Raw genomic sequence first — 10,446 nt, 5'->3', positions numbered from 1 at the left:
ACTGGTCTAAGGCAGACCTTTGTATGGGGAAAGAGGGCTTGGTTAGGTTTGGGTAGAATCATGATCTAATAGTTTGTGATTATTGGACACAACCATGCAAGGGTTTTTAAAGATTTTTTTAATTAAAAAATTTTTTTAAATTGCAGTATAATTGCTTTATAATGTTGGGTTAGTTTCTGTTGTACAACAAAGTGAATCAGCTATATGTATACATATATCTCATCCCTCTTGAGCCTCCCCCCTCCATCCCACCCCCTAGGTCGTCACAGAGCACGGAGCTGAGCTCCCTGTGCTATACAGCAGCTTCCTACTAGCTATCTATTTTACATTTGGAACTGTAGCTATGTCAGTGCTACTCTCTCACTACGTCCCAGCCTCCCCTTCCCTCTCTGTGTCCTCAAGTCTGTTCTCTATGGCTGCCCTCTTTTCCTGCCCTGCAAATAGGTTCATCCGTACCATTTTTCCAGATTCCACATATATCATGTAAGGGTTTTAAGGGAAGGAGTTGAAAGAGTCACAACAGCATGCCAGGTAGAAACCTAGAAACAAAAATGCAGGTTTGTTTTCTCTGAAGGAGTGTGTAACTGTGATTGCAGACAGGTGCCTGCAGTTCTTCTCGCTAGGCACTTGTTGGGTTTATCTAGATTTGCCTGACCCTGCTTCCAACCTTTGGCGTAGATGCCTTCAGTGCTTGTGGATAAACAGGGGATGGTACTAAGAAGCCCATAGAATGAGATAGAAGACAATGATTGGTAAATCAAGTCATTGGGTTTTCTCTTTTTTTTAATCCCATTTTAATTACAATGTAGGTATTCTCAACTTTTCAGTTAGATTTTTTATTTTTTATTTTTTTTATTTTTTTTAATTTAATTTTATTTTGGCACACGGGCTTAGTTGCTCCGCGGCATGTGGGATCTTCCTGGAGCTGGGATCGAACCCGTGACGTCTGCATTGGCAGGCGGATTCTTAACCACTGCGCCACCTAGGAAGCCCGATCAGTTAGATTTTTTAAAAACTTTGAGGTGTCATTGACATTCAACAAATCTCACACACTTAAAGTATGCAATTTTGATAAGTTTTGACATGACTATGTACTTTTGAAACTATCACCACAATTAAAATTATGAATATATCTATTATCTCCAAAGTTTCCTTGGGCCTCTGTCAGCCCCCACCCCCCAGCCTCCCTCTCCAAGCAGTAACTGATTTGTCTTGTCCCTATACATTATTTGCATTTTTGGTTTGATTTTATACAAATGGAATCATATAGTATGCATTCATTTTTTTGCCTGGCTTTTTTTACTCAGAATAATTGTATGTATGTATGTATTTTTTAAATATTTATTTGGCTGTGTTGGGTCTTAGTTTTTTGTTTGTTTAGAATAATTGTTTTTAGATGCATCTGTGTTGCTGCATGTATTAATAGCTCACTCCTTTTTATTGCTGAGTAGTATTCCGTTGTATGGATGTGTCACAAATTATATATCCACTCTGTACTAATGCCAGTTGGTTGATTCCAGTTTTTGGTTATTACAAATAAACTGTGATTAACATTCACGTGTAAGTATTTGTGTAGACATGTACATGTGCTTTTATTTCTCTTCAGTGTTTAATTACCTAAGGATACAATGGCTGGATCATATGGTAAGCATATGTCAAAGTTTTTTGGTTTTTTGGTTTTTTTTGGCTACAGCTTGTGGAATCTTATTTCCCCAACCAGGGACTGAACCTGTGCCCCCTGCAGTGGAAGTACAGGGTGTTAACCAATGGACCACCAGGGAAGTCCCACAAAGAGTGTACATTTGGGCAGAGACTACTTAGTCTGGGGCCTGGCAGATTTGTTCTCATCTCCTTTCAGGTCAAAAGGCCTTTGCCACAAATATGTTCCACTAGATCCTTGGTAAGGCTGGGAAGCATACAAGCTTGATTTCTTTCTTCGTATTTTATGGAGCCAGAGGTCCTGATGCAGCACTGTATGTCTTGTAGCTGGCATTGTTCAGTCATTGGGAACAGAAAGAATAACCCAGAACCCAAAAGAAACTGAATCCCAGAGATCAATATATGTTCTACTCAGTGAATGTGGATGACAGCAAACTGAAGGAAGAAGGTCCAGACTTCTCAATGAAATGTTTGACAACAAAGCTGCTTAGAATGAAGGTCTTCCAGAAGTCATTTGTGAAATTTTCTCTTTAACCAGGAAATATTTCCCCTCTAAATGCTTGAAATCATGTTGGTGTATTGTGTTGGGGTTTACATGGATTAAAAAATGTCTGAAATTTGGGGAAAAAAAAAAAGCATACATACATTCTTAATTTTTGTTTAGTCTAATTTATCAATGTTTTTTAAGGACTATCTTTTGTCATATCTACGAAATCTTTGCCTAACCCAAGGTCATTTAACATGTGTTTTATTTCAAAGTTTTTTCATGTAGGATTTACATTTACATCTATGATCCATTTTTTGATTTTTGTATTTGATGTGAGGTGTGGATCAAACTTCATTTCTTTTGGATGTGGCTATTCAGTTGTTCCAGGACCATTCACTGAAAAGACTATCCTTTTTGTCACTTAATAACCCTGTAACTTTGTTGAGCAATTGACCACATACATGTGGGTCTATTACCACACTATTTGTTCTGTTCATTTGATCTATTTGTCTGGCTTTACCTCAATTTCCCCACACTATATTAATCACTGTAGCTTTAGTATAAGTATTGAAGTCAGGTCATGTAAGTCCTCCCAGTTTCTTTATCTTTTTCCAAGTTATTAGGCTCTTCTGGGGCTTTTGCATTTCTTTTCTTTTCTTAAAAATAAATTTATTTATTTACTTTATTGGCTGTTGGGTCTTTGTTGCTACACACAGGCTCTCTCTAGTTGCAGAGAGCGGGGGCCACTCTTTGCTGTGGTACACGGGCTTCTCATTGTGGTGGCCTCTCTTGTTGCAGAGCACGAGCTCTAAGTGTGTGGGCTTCAGTAGTTGCAGCACATGGGCTCAGTAGTTGTGGCACACGGGCTCAGTTGCTCAGCGGCATGTGGTATCTTCCTGGGGCAGGATCGAACCCGTGTCCCCTGCATTGGCAGGCAGATTCTTAACCACTGCGCCACCTAGGAAGTCCTGCATTTCTACATAAATTTTAGGATCAACTTGTTAAATTCTACAAAAAAGACTATTGGGAGTTTGAATGGGATTGCATTGACTCTATAGATCAATTTGGGGAGACTTTGCATCTTAATAATATTTAATCTTCTGACCTAGGACCACACTGTATTTCTCCATGTATTTAGGACTTCTTTAGTTTCCCTCATTGGTTTTCAGTGAGCAAGGCTTACACATTTTTTGTGAAACTTATCCCCAGGTATTTCAGGTTTATACTGTAATGCTATTGAATATAGAAATACAGCTGCTTTTTGTACATTGACTCTATATCCTGCAACCTTGATAAGCTCACTTATTCGCGTCAGTAACTTTTTAGTAAATTCCATCGGGTTTTCTACATGGACAATCATGTCATCTGTGAATAAAGACAGTTTTACTTCTTTGCAAACTTTATGCCTTTTCTTTGTCTTGTCTTATTGCACTGACTAGAACTGTAGTACAATGTTGAATAGAAGTATTAAGAGTGGATATCCATGGCTCGTTCTTGATCTTATGGCACTCAGTATTTCTCCATAAAGGATGATGTTAGCTGTAGGTTTGTTGCAGATGACTTTAAGTATTTTCTGATCCATGAACACAATATATCTGAGGTGAGAAGTCTGCTGAGTTTTTTTTTCCCTAAGCCATGAATGAACTTTAGAATTTGTCAAAAACTTTTTTGCCTCTATTGGGATGAGCATATAACTTTTTATTTTTTAGTCTGCAGGTGAAATATATTGCTTGATTGAATGTTAAACCAACCTTACTCTCCTTGATAGTCCCCAATTAGTCACGACATATCATCTTTATCACCAAATTTGAATTAATAACATTTTGTTGAGAATTTTTACATCTACATTTACATGAGAGTTCTTGGTCTGTATTTTTCTTTTCTTGTAATTTCTTTGTCTGCTATTGGTATTAGGGTAAGGCTGGCTCATGGGATGAGTTGGGAAGTATTACCTTGTTGTGGGCTGACTTGTGTCCCCTCAGAATTCATATGTTGAAGTCCTTACGCCCTGTACCTCAGAATGTGACTGTATTTGGAGATAAGGTCTTTAAAGAGGTCAGTAAGTTAAAAAGAAGTACTAGGGTTGGCCCTAATCCAATATGACTGGTGTCCTTATAAGAGGAGGAAATTAGGACCCAGGCATGCACTGAGAGAAGATCACATGAAGACAGAGAGAAGATGGCCACCTCTAAGCCGAGGAGAAAGGCCTCAGATCTCAGACTGCTAGGCTTCAGAATAGTGAGACAATAAATGTCTGTTGTTTAAGCCAGACAGTCTTTGTTATGGCAGCCCTAGCAAAGTAACACATACTCCATCCATTTTCTGGAAGACTCTGTATAGCATTTTCATTATTTCTTCCTTAAATTTTTGATAGAATTCACCTGTGAAGTTATCTGGGCCTGGAATTTTCTTTGGGGAAAGTTTATCCAATTCAAATTGAATTAAAAATTCAATTTCTTTGATAGACATAGGCTATTCAGGTTATCTATTTCTTCTTAAGTGAACATTGGTATTTAATGTCTTTAAGAAACATCTATTTCATCTAAGCTGTGGAACTTACTGCCAAAAAGATGTTCGTAATATTCCTATTATCCTTTTAATATATGGAGGATCTATTTATGTCACCTCTCTTGTTCCTGAGATGGCAATCTGTGCCTTTTTTTCCTGTGGTCAAGCTGGCTAAAGTTTTATTAATTTTATTGATTTCTCAAAGAGCTACCTTCTGATTTCAATGACTTTTTTCTGTTTTCTGTTTCATGGATTTCTCCTCTAATCTTTATTATTACTGTGATTTTTAAGTTTCTAAAGGTAGAAGCATATGTCATTGATCTGAGATCTTTTTTTCTAACATAGGTGTTGAGTGCTATTAATTTCTCTTTAAGAGCTACCTTAGATGTAGCCCACAAATTGTGATATGCTTTGTTTTCATTCAGTTCAAAATACTTCCTGCTTTCACTTTTGATTTCTTTTTTGACCCTTGTGGCCAGAGAACAGTTTGCATGACTTGAGTCTTTTTAAATTTGACACTTGTTTTATAGTCTCAAATATGGTCAATATTGGTAAATTCTTTGTGTACTTGGAAAACATTTTTATTCTGGTGTTGTTGAATATTCTAATAATATCAACTAGGTCAAGTTGGTTGGTAGTGTTGTCCAAGTCCTCTGTGTCTCTACTGATTTCCTATTTATCAGTTATTGACAAAGGAGAGCTTTATCCTGTTATAATTGAGACTGTCTATTTCTTACTGATTGCATCAGTTTGTGTCCATGTATTTTGAAGTTCTGTTGTTTTTGAACAGGATGTAAGTGAGAAATCAAGGAAAAGTTGTGGAGCATTTAAGAACACAAGTAGGGAAGATGCCTTAGAGGACTGGGGCGGGAAGGGTGGGGGGGACTCGAGGGGGGAGTCAAGGAAGGGAGGGAATACGGGGATATGTGTATAAAAACAGTTGATTGAACTTGGTGTACCCCCCAAAAAATAATAAATAAATAAATAAAATTAAAAAAAAAAAAAGAACACAAGTAGGTGGGTACTATGAGCAGTATGGGTAGGTAAAGATGGACCTCGGGGTTATGTTATGCTGGCGTATAGGGAACACCTGGCCCACGTGCTGGCTCTAACTAGAGTGATTTATTTTTAGGCTTTGCTGCCCAGAGAGCAATTGCTCCATCTAGGTTACAGTATCTATTTTAATCTATTTTTATCATGTTCTTTATCCTGATAGCTCATATCAGGATAAAGAACCAAAAGAATTATCAAAAATATTAGGTTGAGTCATATGGAGTTGTTGACATTTGCCTTTGACCTACAAAAATGGTAATTTCTCACAAAGCAAGGATGTTTATGCATTAGAGCATTGTTCAGAATAGTGAAACATGGAGAGTAATCTAAATGCCAAACAATAAATCACGTCACATCCATACCGTGGAATTAAAATTGAAGTTTTGAGAGATTATTTAATAACTCGCTCCCTTTGTAGTCTCATCCAATTTTATAACATTAAATTCCATCTATACATGCCAGCAACCCCCAAATTCATTTCAGAAGTCCAATTGCTCGCAAAATCCAGACTCAGACATTCAATTTCCTGTCCACCACTTCCACTTGGATTGTCTAGTCAATATTTGAAATTTAACATGTCCAAAACCGTACTCCTGATCTATCTTCAAAGTTTATCCTCCCTACATCCTTACTTATCTCAGTTAATATAAATTCTAGCCACTCCTTTCCCAGTTGTTTGGGTCAGAATCCTTGGAGTCCCTTTTTTTTTTTTTGGTTTTCACATTTTTGTTAGGGTCCGTCAGGGAGGGGGCCTCTCCCTGTCAACTGAAGAGCTCACAGTTCCTTCAGCCATTCCAAACTTGGGCCCTGGGGGTCCTGGGGGTGGCAGGGCATATCGAGCATGTTCCCATGTCTTGCAGAGGCCCTGGGGAGTTGTAGGGTATGGCCTGGTTGATTATGTTGGTGTCCTTGGTGTAGGGGCTGAGTGCGGGCAGAATGACAGCGAGGTCTCCAATGGTGAAGGATGCTACCAGCACCAGCTCCTTGGCCCAGACATTCTTGAGGAAGGTGGAGATTCTTGAGGCTATCTTGGTCTCCCTTGGAGTCATTTTTGACTCTTCTTTTCCTCATTCCCCACATTCAATCCATCAGGAAATTCTCTGGCTTTTGCTTCAAAATATACTCAGTAGCCAACACTTTTCACCATTGCTACCACTGAGGTCTTCTTTCCTTTAGACTGCAAAAGCCTCCTCGCCTTATAACAGCAGTTAGTCAATATTTTAAGGGGCAGTGATGAAAACTGTATACATCTGGACCAGGTTCAAATGAACACGGCAGACAATGTCTGCTCTAAACCATTACCTCATAAAGTTGGAAGACATTTGCTATCTTTTCATCTTCTCCTCCTGCTTTTTCCTATTCCCCTCCTTTGTTTCTTCCTTAACTGAATATAAGGAACTAAACTGTTTGGAGCAGTTATCAATTTATTGCCTCTCAGATCCATGGCTTGTTCTGCAACAATGGAGCTAGACAGTCTTGTAAACATTTCTCCTTTGCCAGCTGGCACGATGTTAACCTTTGTCAATAGAATGCACTGGAGAGGCACCGGAGGAGGGAGCTTCTCTTCCTGGTTCTGCTGTGCTCCCGTCTGTGGGCTCCTGCAGTGTGCACCTCCTGGCTCTTGCGGTCTCAGAGTCTAACCTCACGTGGCACCCCCTTGGGGGGCTCTGTAGTGAGCTTCACTGGTATAGCACCTCTCCATGGACGGCCTCCCTGGCACCCTCTCCAGTGGCTTCCCAGCAAGTTCTGGGCTACACCCCCTTTCCATGGATGTTTTCCTGGCACCTGATGGCAGATGCCAAACAAGTGGCACTGGTGCAGCATCTCACTAAACTTCTTTGCCATCCAGTGGACCATGGCTGTGCCCTCTCCGTAAAGTCTCTCGGCCTAAGGGGGAGGGGGCTCTTTTAGGTTTGCCTTGCATCAGCCCTGGGGTTAGTGGCTGCTCCCTATATATGCTACTCTTGTATTCTTTATAGTGCTTTTTATTGCTTAGTAGCAAATCCTTCATCATTCCAATTTCTTATTATAGTACTATGTCTGTGATGGTTAATTTTATGTGGCTGGGCCATGGAGCCCAGATATTTAAACATTCTGGGTGTTTCTGTGAAGGTGTTTTTTGGGTGAGACTAATCATTTACATTAGTGGACTTTGAGTAAAGCAGTTTACCCTCCAGAATGTATCCTATCAGTCGAAGGCCTTAATAGAGGATAGACTGACTTCCTCTGAGCAAGAAGGCATTCTGCCAGTCAACCATCTTTGAACTTGAACTATAACTCTTTCCCTGGGTCTCTGGTCCCCCACGCCCCACCCCACCTACACTGCAGATTTTGGATTTACCAAGGCTCCACAATTATGTGAGCCAATTCCTTAAAATAAATCTCTCTCTCTACACACACACACATTCCGTTGGTTCTGTTTCTCTGGAGAATTCTAACATAGTTCTATACATTAAACTACCTCTCTTCAAATTGCTATGTGGTTTCTGTCTCTTGATTTGGACTCTGACAAACACACCATTATTTTTCTCCGAACCTGAATCCATATGTACAACTGTCTATCAGCAACTTTACTTGGATGTCTGACAGACATGCCAAACTCACAGCCAGGAGCAAGCTCTCAGTGTTCTTCCTGCAAGCTTGTTTCTCTGAAGCTTTTTCCAATTTCAGCTGAAAACAACTCCATTCTCAGTGAGGCTTTCCCTGGCTAACCCACTTACAACTGCAGTCCATCTCTAAGCAGCCCCAGCCATACTTTCAATCTCTCTTCGTTGCTTATTATTACCTAACTACTATATATGTATGACTTGTCACATTTATTGTGTGCCTCCCCATTAGAATATAAATTCCACGAGAGCAGAAATGTGATGTGTGCATGTTTAAACTGCTGTATGCCCATAACCTAAAGTAATGCTTAACATATAGTGGGTAATCAATGAATCTCTTTCATTTTTATTTATTTACCTATTTTAATGGGGGTATAGTTGTTTTCATTTTTATTATGGACTAAAATGCTAGTTATTTCTGAGTATCTTGTTTAAATACTACCCTATCCCAAGTTCATAAGTGCATTCTACATTTTCTTCAAAAAATGTTGTTTTGCCTTTTACATTTAGGTTGTTAAGCCAAGAATTAATTGATTTTTTCCTGTATGGTGTGAGGTAGGATTCATTTTTTTTTTTTAAAACCCCTTTGGGATGACCAGTTGCCCAGCAGGCTATATTTCTACTACATAATGGTTTTATCGCTCTACTTTCTGGAGTCACTTGCCCTGTGAACTACTCAGTATTAAGGTTCTATAAAATGAAGCAAAACAAAGTATCAACCCCACAGTTTTATTTGTAAAGAACAAAGCATGAAAAGTCATATTTAAATGTACTCCAAAACCTGAAAAACCCACATCAGTTTCTCTGATACGTATGTTAAAGTGCTTGATATCACAATACTCTTTAAATTTTAATTATGTTCAGATGAGAAAAAAAAAATCCAGTTCTGATGCATTTTGTTAACAACACAAAGAAAAACAATATAATTTAAATGCAGAAATGCTCATTTTAAAAAAAAGATACACAGGGTACATTTATACATGGTTCAAGTGTAACACAGAGAATTCTTTCTATATGTTCAACACCCTCATTTGATTGACAACAGGAACTCCTACCATACCTCTCTACTGTTAACAAGACCTGTCTTGTGTCTGGAATAAAGACTGGGTCACACGCAAATACATAGGTGAAGCATGATCCCCTTGCACATAACCCAAGGATACCGTAGATTCCTTCAAAAGAGCAGAATGTTTTTGATGGGTTTTTTTGTCAACTCTGGTACTAACTGCTCAATGTGACGCCTTTCTGGAGCAAATCTTTATTTTATTCTCGAGAAGACAACCAAGCCTAGTAAGATCTGAAAGGATGAGGTTCCCCTCAGATTATTCTGACCATACTCCGTCGGTACCCTCTTCAAAAAGCTTGGAAATAAGTTTGATTCAAAGGATTTATAAACATATTTTAATAGGAATAAGAGACCTAGTAGCTTATTATTTGTTTCTGTCTCCTTTTACACTAAAAAGTAATGTAACAAATACTTATATAAGAAACATGGACTTCAAATGACATGGATGACTTGGAAATAGGATTCACTTTACGAAAGTAGAGAAGATCTCAAGACTCCTTTCTCAATCAACGAAGGTGTGTTAATACTGAAATATAAATAGCTACGGTTTGGATTGTCCTTTCGAATGGTGAAAAAGATAGACTAGTTTCTGTAAACCTCACAGAGAAAATACTCACAGTTCTCAAAATGAAAATCTACTGAAAAATCATAGTTCTTAGCAGAAAGAAGCTATTTCATTATTAAGAGCTACACTCCCAATGCTGCCAAATAAATATTTCCCTTGGGAATCTAAGGTCCTTGTCTGTTGCCTCATGTTTCAAAATATCTCAGAGGTGTCAACATTTACTATACACACACTGTTACGTATAGCTTCTATCCTTCTTTTACTCACATTTACATACAACAGTGCTTTATTGCCAAAAAAAAAGAAAGAAGAGCAATTTAGGGTTTCCCCTGAATCATTCACATAGTGCGACAGAAGTTCATTACAATGATTTCTTCAAAAGCCATGTTAAAGTAAATACCGCAGGGTTACAAAAGGTACAAAATGTGTGAAACATTTAAAATAAATTTTAGAGGCAAATCATAAACGTTTGTAAGCTTTAGGTTTCTTTTATCAAATTCTT

The 10,446-nt window shown here is 38.5% G+C and overlaps 1 pseudogene; it reads right to left on the bottom strand.

Moving 5' to 3' along the window:
• Positions 1-6,481: 6,481 nt before the first annotated feature.
• Positions 6,482-6,756, bottom strand: LOC130833995 (NADH dehydrogenase [ubiquinone] 1 alpha subcomplex subunit 3-like; annotated as a pseudogene).
• Between the last annotated feature and the right edge of the window lie 3,690 nt (positions 6,757-10,446).

The sequence above is a fragment of the Hippopotamus amphibius genome, chromosome 12 (genome assembly GCF_030028045.1).
Source record: "Hippopotamus amphibius kiboko isolate mHipAmp2 chromosome 12, mHipAmp2.hap2, whole genome shotgun sequence".
Classification (NCBI taxonomy): domain Eukaryota; kingdom Metazoa; phylum Chordata; class Mammalia; order Artiodactyla; family Hippopotamidae; genus Hippopotamus; species Hippopotamus amphibius.
The sequence above is the reverse complement of the archived record's forward strand: the minus strand, read 5'-3'. Positions and strand labels throughout refer to the sequence as shown.